The 12,633-nt window shown below is 43.7% G+C and overlaps 1 protein-coding gene across 5 annotated transcripts in view; it reads left to right on the top strand.

Annotated features, from left to right (window-relative positions):
• The window catches only part of FOXP1 (forkhead box P1), a 602,050-nt gene that overhangs the window by 85,671 nt on the left and 503,746 nt on the right, over window positions 1-12,633 (top strand). For all 5 annotated transcript variants that reach the window (XM_060111624.1, XM_060111623.1, XM_060111622.1 and 2 more), the window contains exon 3: window positions 7,516-7,645. The gene's annotated coding sequence lies outside the window, so the exon portion shown is untranslated. The remainder of the gene's footprint in view (window positions 1-7,515; window positions 7,646-12,633) is intronic.

Raw genomic sequence — 12,633 nt, 5'->3', positions numbered from 1 at the left:
ATGGAACGTTTAGGGGATTTTTAGCGAAGACGAGCAATAAACAAACAAAACAGGTTTCCCGTTAAGCCTCAGTGAACTAGAAAAGTAATTACACCGACACCATATTCCCCATGTGTTCTAATTAATCTAATGGGTTTACTTAAAAACCTGTTTTTGAACAGAGATATCAGTAAGTCCTCTGGCGAATTGAAAGAAATCTTATTAGTGAAAGTTAAGTAAAAGTAATAGTGATTAGTTCTAGGGAACTTAATTGAAATGAACTCCAGTGGGCTCATTGAAGCCACAGATGTTGCTGTTGGTGACCCACTTGGTTAGATCTGGGTGACCATTTTGACTAGAACTTTAGAACTTAGCTGTTCAGATAGATGCCTATCTAGGGTACATTTGAGGTTACGATTATTTTAAAAACAGAACTATTATTTGTTCTTCTTCTCCGAGCCTTATTAATGGAGGCAGATTGGCATTTTATTTGTGAGCTGAGAACACACACCATTTTCTGCAGCCGAAGTGCATTTTGAACTGGGTTCAGCATTGTCAGAAAGTTATTCACAGGAGTTGGTGATGGAGCCCCGCTCCACCCACTTCTGTTCTCTTTCTATTTTGGTGCTATTTGCAACAAAGGAGAAACTAAGTTAGTAAATTAGAGAAGGATTGAAGCTCTCACAAATGCTCCGCTTCCTATCAGGTTGTGTAACGGATTAGACAGAGTGGGCCCGCTCTTCCTGTGGCTCAGGGACCTGAAGGAGCACAGGTGCAGACCCCATGAGATGGCCTTGGCCGTGTCCTCCCAGGTCTCCTGACCTATCTGACGGAGCTACATGAAGAAATCTATAAAGATGTATATGTATATATATATGTATGATCATATGTACATGTCTATTTGTGTGTGCATATGAGAGTGTATGTACACATATACTTATTCATGTTGTGTGGGTCTAAAAAATTCCAGATATAGCATTCTCAAGCCAAGGGAAATCTAGTGGAGAAGGCACTGAATTTGAGTTTTGTGTCAAGGTCCCGGTAGGAAATAGGTGGCTTGTCCTTTTCCTGGGTCTGAGAGGACAAAGGGGGGGCACGTGGTGGAGCCTGGATACAGTAGCTGTAGGGAGAGGACTGCCTGGCAGGAGCTGTGATCTTTCATAGTCAACCTCTGGTGCCCCGGTGATAAATGCCCCATCTTCTCTGTTCTCCTGAGATGAGACCTCCATTGGTTGTACCAGCTGGAAGCCAGAAGACAAGGGTACCTGTTGATGCATCCACGCAGGGCGGCCTTCCAAGACACGCAGAGCAAGGTGGAGGGTTGGGGCAGCATGGCAGATAGAGGATCTGGAGGAACAAAAGGAAAACCATCCGGTCCATTTTGTTCTGTGACCTCCTTTGGGTATGACATTGCCAGATACATGGGAAAGGTTAATTTGGGGCAAGAGGCCCCAGATCTTCAGGATGGTAAGGAAGCATCTAGCTTTACTTCCCAAAGCGTGGTGCCTGGACCAGTAGCACCAGCATCACGTGGGAACTTGCTGGAGATTTTCAGGCCCCGCCCTGTACCTACTGAATGAGACACTGCAGGGGAGGGGCCCAGCAATCTGTGTTTTCTTAGCCCTCCCAGGCATTCTGGTGCTCATTCAAGATTGAGAACCACGGCTGGATGTCTTGAGGTGTTGGATGGCCAGCAAAGTATGCCAGTTTGCTAAAATGGCCACTATTATCTTGCTTGGAAATGCCAGTGACGAGCATGTCGTCTTTTTGAATGCCCTGCTTGGAAACTGCACACTCCCCATCCTTTTTAGTTTTCCGATAGGCACTCTTCAAAAGAAAAGGAATAATGGATGACATGTAGGCCATGGGGGCTCATACCCCAGGCAGTTCATGCCTTTAATTTCCAAGTGCTCCTCTCAGCCATGCCAGGAAGTACCCGGCAGGGCCCAGACTTTGGAGGTTGTTTTTGAAAAACAGATGCAAATGCTGCCTGTGCTGTTGTTGTTTTCCCGGTGCCTGGCAGTGTTTGGTAAACAACTTGATTGCTAGGTCTTGGCCTCAGGGAACCACAGCTGCTCTTTCCAGCTCCCTGCAGACTTGTGCTGAGCAAGGATTGCTGCAGGGAAAAATAAAGAGGGGAGAACAAAACAAGAAAACAGCACTGTTTTGTGGCTGCCTCTACCTGTTTTCCTGGAGCTGTTTTGCAACCACAGGCCCTGAGTTTTGATTCCTTACTTGAAAACACAAGGCAAGACCCCACGGCACCCCAGGCTTCTTTCTCTTTGGTTAGAGGGGGGAGTGGCCGCCGCCGGACTTGGAAAGCCTGTTGTAGTAGCCCCTGGAAGGATCTCTGCATTTTTAAATATGTAAATTGAAAAAGGAGAAAGCTTCATTCTTTCTAATGACCCCCAAGATGGTAATCTGGCTTTTCAAATCTCCGGGAAAACAGATTGAATATGGCACAATTAATGGTTCACCACTTCTAGGCTTTTCTCTAAAATATTTTAATGGGCTTTTAATTTATTGCAGCTCCTGACTAGCAGGGTTGAGGCAGGGTTGCTGCTGACCCACTGCGCCAAGGTGCTCTCTGGGGCTGTAAGTGAAGTGGAAAAGAACAAAGGCCAGCTGGAGTGTCAGTCGGGGCCTCCCCAGGCTGAGCCCCTGGAGCTCACTGGGTTCCTGGCCCTGCAGTGGCTCAGCACTCTTCAGAGTAGAGGCAAGGGTGCAACTTCATCAGAGTTCCCTGGAGTATCTGGTAGAAATGCAGATGGATCATCTCTGGGCAGGAATCTGCATTTCAAGCTGGTGCCCTCGTTCCATATCAAGTTTGCAGTCCAGGAACTTGGTGATTGACAGCCAGTGTGAACAAGTAAGCCTAGGTGGGAAGCAAGTGATGGTGTTGCCAGACTTTTTTTTTTTTTTTTTTTTAATTTTGAGACTTGCATGTCATTTTAAAGCATTCACTTTTAATCTACTCCAAAGTTCTCCATCATTTTGGCTCCCCCTTCCTTCTTAGATCAAGCAACCTTCTTCCTAAAATCCTTTTCTTTGGACCTGAAATGCATCTTTCTGAATGTCCTTGTAGAGAGGTGATAAACTTTTGTTTGTCTGAAAAGATCTTTATTTCACCCTCATTTTTGAAACATAATTTTTCTGGGCATACAATTCTAGGTAGATAGTTTTTGCCTCTGGGCAGTGTTCTGGATAATTTATTTGGATACTATCTTCTCTTCTGGTGGGTTTTTTTTTTTTTTTTCCCTTTAAATTTCAGTTGCTATGTTTTTCATTTCTAGAAGTCAGAGTTTTGGTTAGAGTTATAGAACTTGATTTTATAGTATATATGCGAGTATTTTATATATGTATATGCTATGTATTTTATAGTATGTGTACTATGAACACCTAAAAAGCTATAGTATAGTATATAGTTTGTGGTATTTTGGTTAGAGTTATACAGCTTATATTTTATAGTATATGTGCATGTATTGTAGTGTGTGTATATATATAGTATGTATTTTATAATATATGTACTATAAATGCATATTAAAAACTATATTATCTATAGTTTATATAGTATTTTGGTTAGAGTTAAAGAGCTTGTATTTTATATATATGTGTATACGTGTATGTATGTATTATATGTATGTGTATATAGAGAGTGTATTTATAGTATATATACTATAAGTCCATATAAAAACTACAGTATATATCATTCATATAGTATTTTGGTTAGAGTTATAGAGCTCGGCGGAGATGGAATTCCATATTGGGTCAGTTGGATTCTTAACAAAACACACAAGCAAAACCAGAAAAATTCCACACACCACGGTGATAGTTTGTCCCTTATTTTTGGATATGCCTGGGGACTGTAATGTTTTAGGAAGTCAAACCGGACAGCGCTAATGATACTCTTAAGTGTTGATGGACCAACTTACACCTTAGCTAGAAGCCAGACGCTGCTCCCATGCTGAACAGAAGCGTGATTCCTCCCTCCTCACTGCTGTTCTTTGGTGTGTCTTGCCTGTTTCATCCGCCTGTAAGCCTTTGACCATGATATCCTGATTTGATGGAATCCCTTTTCCACCCCATCTTCCAGTTCCTTCCAAAACTTGCCCAAGATAATCGCTCTCAAAAGCCCTTAACTGCCCAGATACCTACTGTGTTTTCCTGTGTCCACTTGTGCAGCTTCTCTGTGCTTCTGAATCCCTGTAGAGTTGCAGACCTCAGCCGTGGCGTAACCCTAGCCATAATTTGTTACACGGGTTGCAAGGGTTCTTTTTTTAATGTGTACTATTAAAACGTTAGCTGCTGTCTTTGAAAAATGAGGAAATTTCACAAAATAGTCATCTGGATTTCTGCCTTTGTGGAATTGAAAGCTCCTGTAGCCCTGGGTTCATGTTGCCACGTGGCAGTAATGGGCTTGGGGAGCCACTGGCTGCCCTCTTAGCTAGGAAAGCCCGGGGCCTCCCGTCTGCCGCCTCCCTCCTCACTCGCTGTACCTTATACCTGGCCTGCCTTGTTCACTTGCATTATCTGCCTGGTCACTGTGGGACGCCTTAGCTTTCCCCATATGAACAAGGAAGCTCGGGTCGGAGAGGTGAAGTATCCTCTACAAGGCCTCGCAACCAAAACTCACTCAGACAAGCTGCAGTCAGAAGAGTGTCTAGTGCAAGGTAGGCGCACACAATTTGTTTTTTTTTTTTGCGGCACGCGGGCCTCTCACTGTTGTGGCCTCCCCCGTTGCGGAGCACAGGCTCCGGACGCGCAGGCTCAGCGGCCATGGCTCACGGGCCCAGCCGCTCCACAGCATGTGGGATCTTCCCGGACTGGGGCACGAACCCGTGTCCCCTGCATCGGCAGGCGGACTCTCAACCACTGCGCCACCAGGGAAGCCCCACAGTTTTTGTATTAGTGTATTGGCTGGAAAAATACGGATTCCTTGTGAACGCAAGCTGTGTAGAGTCAAGCCCCTGTAGCTGTGTGATCTTGGGCAGGTTACTAAAACTCTCTGCACCTCAGTTTTCTTATCTGCATGTAAGAATATCTACTAGGAACTTGGTGGTAAGAACAGAATTAAATGAAATACCTGTTGTAAAATACTTGAAAACAATATGCAGTACAGCATGAGTTTTCAATAAATGGCAATTGTACGTTTAGAGGATGCTGAGGAATTAATTCTTTCACTTGTTGATTCGTTTGTTGACTCAGTCTGTATTGAGTGGCTGCTGTGAGCCGAGCATTCTTCTGAATTTTTGGAGGACAGTGATGAACACGACAGAGACGTTTCCTTACCGTGTGGAGTTTATAGTCTAGTGGAGAGGACAAGCGAATAAATGAGAAAAGTTTATAGGTGATGATAAGAGCCCTGGGGAAGGCAAATAGGATGATGTAATTAGAGTGACTGGGGACCTAGCTTAAGTAGGTAGGTGGGACAGCCTTCTTGAAGTGGCCTTTGCCCCTAAGACCCTGTGACGAGAAGGAGCCACTTGTGTAAGGAGTAAGATCGTGGCGTTCCAGGTAGCTGGGAAAGCCAGTGCACCAGGCCTGAGGCAGGAAAACCCTTGGCTTGCTTGAAATGGAAGGAAGGCCGCCGCATCCGTGTTGTACACGGATATGGAGTTGGTGGCTGGCAGCAGTGTCAGTGAAGCAGGAAGTGACCAGATTATGCAGGGTCTTCTAGGCCAGAGAAGGAAAAAGATTTTGTCCTAAAGATGGTGAGCATTCTCAGCCCCTTTCTTTTTTTCTTTTTTTTTTTTTTTTTTGCGGTACGCGGGCCTCTCACTGTTGCGGCCTCTCCCGTTGCGGAGCACAGGCTCCGGACGCGCAGGCTCAGCGGCCATGGCTCACGGGCCCAGCTGCTCCGCGGCATGTGGGATCTTCCCGGACCGGGGCATGAACCCGTGTCCCCCGCAGTGTTAGGTGGACTCTCAACCACTGCGCCACCGGGGAAGCCCTCAGCCCCTTTCTTTTTGCTATGTGATGTCGACTTAGTAGCTTTGCAGAGCTTCCGTGAGCTTTGGAAATGCTTCTTGGGTCTCAAGGCTACTTGAAGTTTGGACGACGGGGCTTTATCATTTGGACACAAACTGTGATTGGCAGTATCCACCTTCCTTGGTATTTTGGTAGAAATACAGAATCTCAGGCCCAATTCCAGACCAATCAATCAGTGTCCGTGGGGATGGGGCTCAGGAATCTGTATTTTAAAAAGCTCTTCAAGTTATTCTTCCGTGTACTAAAGTTTGAGAAACATTCATCTATAGTACATGTGGGTACATTTCCATAGGAGTTGGAGCCGTACTCTTGGGAGAGGAATGGAAGCTTTCCTTGGGCACCCAGTGAATGTCGTCAGCTGCCGAGGGTGCAGGTGCACCAAGGCTTGGCACTAGTGCCAGGGTGAGAATTCTTCTGCTCAGGTGCACGACCCTCTGCCCACAGCTCAGCTCTGGTGTTGATGGCAGATCAGCATAGGAGTGATTTGTGGTAAAAACCTTCTTTTTAATCCGGAAGCTTAAAGGAGAAGCTAATAGTTTAGGTTATTTGGAATAAGTGTGCTTTAACCAAAAAGACAAAGATGCTGAGAGGAAGAAGGGACGTGGAAAGCATCAGTTAATGACCTGACCTTGCAGATTAAAGAACTGGGATCCTGAGGCATTAAATGGCTTTCCTGGAGCCACACAAGTGATTGATGACAATACTGGGTCCAGAATTCAGGCTTTTCCACTTTGATGTCTACACGTTACGTAGTATGTTTTCTCTTGATGGAAATATCTCTGAGTCTTGCTCCTTATGTAATTCATAAACATTTGTAGAATTATTTTGGAGGAAAATGATTATGGTTACCTCTCTTCCCAGTTTGGATGTTCACTGTTATGTTTGAAATAATTTTATTTTCATATGTTTTTTTTTTTTTTTTTTTTTTTTTTTTGCGGTATGCGGGCCTCTCACTGTTGTGGCCTCTCCCGTTGCGGAGCACAGGCTCCAGATGTGCAGGCTCAGCGTCCATGGCTCACGGGCCCAGCCGCTCCGCGGCATATGGGATCCTCCCGGACCGGGGCACGAACCCGTATCCCCTGCATCGGCAGGCGGACTCTCAACCACTGCGCCACCAGGGAGGCCCTTTCATATGTTTTTATCATCTGGAAAAGAGAGTTACTTAATAGGAATCAATACATTTATCCATGTCAGATTTGAGCTAAAGCAGCTTATTGTTACCTGGGCACTTGATAATAGGACAAAAAATATTTTTGTAATGCCAAAATACATAAAATATTTGGCACAATGTCTGCAATAAACAACAACCTTTCAGGGTATGTGTTGAAGTAATTGGTAACTGTATCTTTCAAAACATTATTTCCGGTTCATATTTTACAACATCACACTTGATATATTGACATACCCTCGTTTGAAAGGTGTTTTCCCGTACCTCTAGATTCTACGTCTGTCGTGCTGTTTTCAAGTTTAAGGAAGTGGTGGTTTTAGAAGTTACATCTTAGCTATGTGTAAAAAAAAAAAAAAAAAAAATTTTTTTTTGTATTGCAGTGTCCCAGGAGCTTTTGCTGACAATTCCAGTTTCCGAACGAAACATTTGGGCAATGGTGAGGGCTTCAATCCCTTGTCTGATTTGCTGTCAACCATGAACGGACGGATGTGATGCCTGCTGGCCAGAAGGGTGAGTGAACATTTACGATTATTCGTCTTAAAATTCATAAGACTAAATGTTGGCTGAAGGGGTCCTGCACAGTGCAGGAAACTGAAAAAAGTCCCAAATTCATCAGAACAATTACACTGAAGATGAGAGACTCGCGTTTTGAAAGAAGAGTCACCCTGTCATTGTTTACTGGTATAACCTTTTTGGATAACTTGGACAATGATCTTAGGATTTATAAAAGACATAATAGGACACGGGAGAACTTTTTTTGTTTGCATGATTCTTTTACGCATACACCGAAGGGTGGACTACCTAGATTATGAGCTACGTGTGCAGTTGAAGAGTAAAAGTTAAAGAGTAATTGCTTTTTTGGTCCCATTAAAACTTGGTGGTAAAATGAAGCACCATGAAATAAGACAGTAATAACCTCATCTTGAGTTGTGGGTGGTGGTGGGGGATTTAAGTCTGATTTGTTCAGTGAGGAAGTCCCATCGCAAGCCTTCCACGTGACTGAGGCTCTTGAGAAAGTTAAAGGGTTGGGATCTGTGGACTCTCAGATTTTCAGAAAGACTCATGAGCATTTTTTCCTATCATCGTTCTCCTCATCAGGTTATTCACTCTAATTTTTAGGGGCAAGTTAGAAGGGACGTGATGCTCTTTTTCTGTATATTTGATGGCATCTATCGTGTTCTTCAGAACTCACGGGCTCCCCTGTAGCAATGACTGAAAACTTGTGACTTGCCTTTATCAGAGACAAGCATTGGTTGAGGCCAGGTGTTTTGGGTAAAAACTCTGACATCACTCAATGGTAGCTTTGTCATAAAACGAGGTCAGCCTTATGGGGAACCATTTGGTTTCAGTTTTGCAGTGAATGGCATTTCATGCTACGAGCCATTGGCATGAACTCATCTTGTTTGTCTTAGTGGAGTTGTATTTGAAACAGATTCTGTTTCATGGAGGGAAGTATAGTGAAGTAGAGAGGACACTGTATTAGCATTGGGAGACCTGATAGCTAGCTGACCTGGGGCAAGTTGGTCTGTTTGGATTCCCTCTGTTTAAATTAAAGCAGGTAGGTGAGAGTGTCGTGTTTGTCGGTGCTAACAAGGCCCTAGAAGTTGGCTGTTTAAATCCCCTCACTTTACAGACGGAGCGTCTGCAGCCCAGAGAGTCTGATGGAGATGTCTGTGTCCCTGGGCCGGGTCAGAGCTGTATCCCAGGTTATTTTATCCCCAGTGATTCTCTCTAGCTTATCTCAATTACAGAGATTGTGACATCCAAGCCCCACGATTCTGTAAACCTTCTTTGCTGATATGCGTCTCTTTAAGATGTTGTTTTGCATTTAGCTGTTTGGGCCAGCTTTTTAAAGATTTTACAGTTAGAGGTCATTCTGACAAATCCTTCCCATTTCATAGATTAAAAGAGCCCTGCTGAAGCATCCACCCCAAATATCAGGGACCAGATGATCCTCAAAGAGCCTGTGGGCTTTAAAATGCACTTCCACTTAGGCTAGTTTGGTATCTGACTACTTATCCTTTGCATTTCTTTCTCCTGGAGCTGGAGATAGAGGAAAAACAGAGTCTCATATCTTCCTTATAGTATTCTTTCATGGCAAGAAATAAAGCAAGTAGAAACCTGGGCAGGGGTGTACACCATGAAAATTAATAGTTAATGGAGTCATGGAATTTTAGATCCGTTGGGGTGCTTTGATCATCTTATGGGGTGGTCCTGGGCAAGTCCTGTGCTTCTTTCTCCTATGAAGTTCTTCTGAGGTTTTCTATTGCTAACCAGCTATGATAGACTTTTGTGAGTGGTCTGTAGACCAGTGAGCAGGTAGCAGACATTATAAAAAGTTATATCTTTGGGGATCCAGGTGGAGTTGAGAACAAAGCCTGGGTCTGTCTCGTATAAACATGAGAATTCAAAGAAGTGGTTGGAATTCTGCTGAAGGTATTGAAATAGCAACAAACTCAGGTTTGAGGTTACCTGTCATCTCTGTCTTCAGTACTGAGAGAGTCTGACTCAATGTCACTGTCATAAATTGATGTATGAAATTGAACAAAACCACATGAATGGATTTATTGAAGACTGGGCTCATTTTATTCATTAATTTCATTTGGGTAAGGCCTGCTATGTGAGAAATCAATCTGAAGAACTGTAATGAAAATGATATCTCCTGAATTGATAAAATATAGTTAGGCCCAGTCGATTACCAGTTTTTTCTAAATAAGGAAATGCTTTGTATTTATCAGATTGTAATCAATTTGCCTTCACTGTATTTTTAGTAGGAAGTGGAGATCCCTGAAATCTGATGAGTTGGAATATGTATTCTGATTCTTTATCATTGTTTATCCTCAGAGTACACCTTAGAGGTCTGATTAAAGGACTGATTCTCTTCCTCTGTGATGCAATAACCTGGCCTGTGATGCATTGTATATCTGATAGCTAGTTAATCCTTCTATTGTCAAAAACGTATTCATAGACACAGACCTACTAGAGAATGGACTTGAGGATATGGGGAGGGGGAAGGGTAAACTGTGACAAAACGAGAGAGTGGCATGGACATATATACACTACCAAACGTAAAATAGATAGGTAGTGGGAAGCAGCCGCATAGCACAGGGAGATCAGCTCGGTGCTTTGTGACCACCTAGAGGGGTGGGAGGGAGGGAGACGTAAGAGGGAAGAGAGATGGGAACATATGTATATGTATAACTGATTCACTTTGTTGTAAAGCAGAAACTAGCACACCATTGTAAAGCAATTATACTCCAATAAAGATGTAAAAAAAAAAAAAAAAGTATTCATCGTCCTACGGCTTTTAGAACTTTACAGTTTATCAAGTAACCAAAAGAAGCACCAGTTAATTGTTACAGCTGATAACTTGGAGTCTTGTTTTGTTTTGTTTTTTGCGGTACGCCGGGCCTCTCACTGTTGTGGCCTCTCCCGTTGCGGAGCACAGGCTCCGGACGCGCAGGCTCAGCGGCCATGGCTCACGGGCCCAGCCGCTCCGCGGCATGTGGGATCTTCCCAGACCAGGGCACGAACCCGTGTCCCCTGCATCGGCAGGCGGACTCTCAACCACTGTGCCACCAGGGAAGCCCTAACTTGGAGTCTTTAGGTGTGAAATCAACTCCAGTTCTGAGTGAAATGTTTCATGGTAAGTGACCTCATGATAGAACAAGGTCCCAGTCCCAGCAGTAGACAGCTAGAACAACAGATCTCCTCACCCTGGTGCAAAGAAACGGAGCCATATGATAAAAGGTTTACACAAGTAGATCATCAGGGCAAAATTTCAAGTTCAGAAAATGAGTAGTTGGGTAATGTACTCAACTTATGTTGGTGATAACCATGCTTGCATAATAAATTAGCTTAGGGGCAGGATACAGAGAAAGAAGGGCTGAGCACTTGAGGCGTCTCTTTGTGATGTGATTCTTTAATGCCCTCGCCAGCAGGGAATCAGAGTTGGCTCCTGTTTCCCCCCTGGCGTGAAGCTTTAGTTGATGTTGGTACCTATCTGATGCACATCACGAGACTCCAAGAGTGAAGACCGGCTAAGTCTGTGCATATTTAATAGGCAGTTAGCCACAGTGTTATTAATAAATGTGACAATAACAGTCTGGATTTGCATAGAGTTTTCTCGAGAAAAGTCGACCATAGACGGCAAATACGTTGGCTTGTTTGTCAGCCTGTGCCTCGGCATTGCATTGTTCCTCCCAGTAAACTGTCGCTTGCTGGTGGATCTGGGATGAGAGTATAAGAATCATGCAGCGTTGTTTTATCACCGGTTGTTTCTCCTTATTTGCCTACAGTTCCTCTTTGGGTCTCTCTCATAATCAAATGCCTAGCTTTTGACCTACTAGAAAGAGGTAAAAACACAGAAAAGAATCCTTCTCGTTTAAGGCTTGATAGTGGGCTACTTGGTGGCTGGAAGTTCCTGGATTTTTTATAAAACTGAAGACTGTGGATTTTGGTCATTGGTTTTGGGGTGGGGTGTGGCGGTGGTGCAGCTTCCGGGAGGAGGTGGGGCAGGTAGCAGGCGTCTGGGAACAGGAAGGCTTGCAGGTGGGCTCCCCTTCTGAGCCGCCTTGTGCGGGAAGCTGTCAGGGGGCCAAGCCACTTTGTTGTGCTGAAACTTCCAGCCCCTGAAATTTTGACTTTGAAAAGTAATTTTAACAATTTAATAAACTACATAATATGTTTTATAAGCTGGAGCGAATGATCTTAAGTTTTTTGGTCTCTTTCATAACACAATGAACCTAATATTGGTAAAAAATACAGATCTTCACTCACACCATAAAGAGAGCCTAGATTTAATAAGCAGTTATGAGTGCTGGCAGCTGCCTATCAGATTGTATAACTTGGACTCCAGCACGGGAAGACAGTGTCAACTTACATTTTATCTCGGAAGTATTTTCAAGGCGTTTATTTTGCTTCTCTCTCTCTCCAGTCCCTAACCTAATACAAGTAATGTAATTGGCTGACTATTTTCCACATAGCTAATTGGCTAGGGGCCAAGGGGGAAACCATTGTCTGGCTTGATGATGATCAGAAATTAACATGACATTTACGTGGAGGTAATGGAATATATTAGTAATGCCCTAATTCAGGATGATGAGAGGAAGAGTGTCCATCCTTCCCCACCCTTAAGCAGTGGGAGGAGTTCTGATGATGATGAAGGAACCTCCAAGCCCCCTTTCCTCCCACAGCCCCCACCCAGTACCTCACAGCAGTGGCTAGCCAGTCTCTATGTCACATTTACTGTTAAATTCTTCCCATAGAACTGTAAGACAAACTAATGAATTATTCCATTTGTCAATTCAAAAAGAAAATCTGCCAACTACTATTGTAAGATTAAATTCCAATTAGAAGATTGCATTTAATTCAGAAGCTATAACGTTGTTTTAATGAATTCTCTTGGAGGTGACAGTTTATATGAGATAAATTTATATGGTGTAGGTAGATATAAATTCATTGGACAATGTTAAACATGTTACTTCATATATATTAGC

This window comes from Mesoplodon densirostris, chromosome 10, assembly GCF_025265405.1.
Source record: "Mesoplodon densirostris isolate mMesDen1 chromosome 10, mMesDen1 primary haplotype, whole genome shotgun sequence".
Taxonomy (NCBI): domain Eukaryota; kingdom Metazoa; phylum Chordata; class Mammalia; order Artiodactyla; family Ziphiidae; genus Mesoplodon; species Mesoplodon densirostris.
Note: the sequence above shows the minus strand (reverse complement) of the source record. Positions and strands in the feature narration are given on the sequence as shown.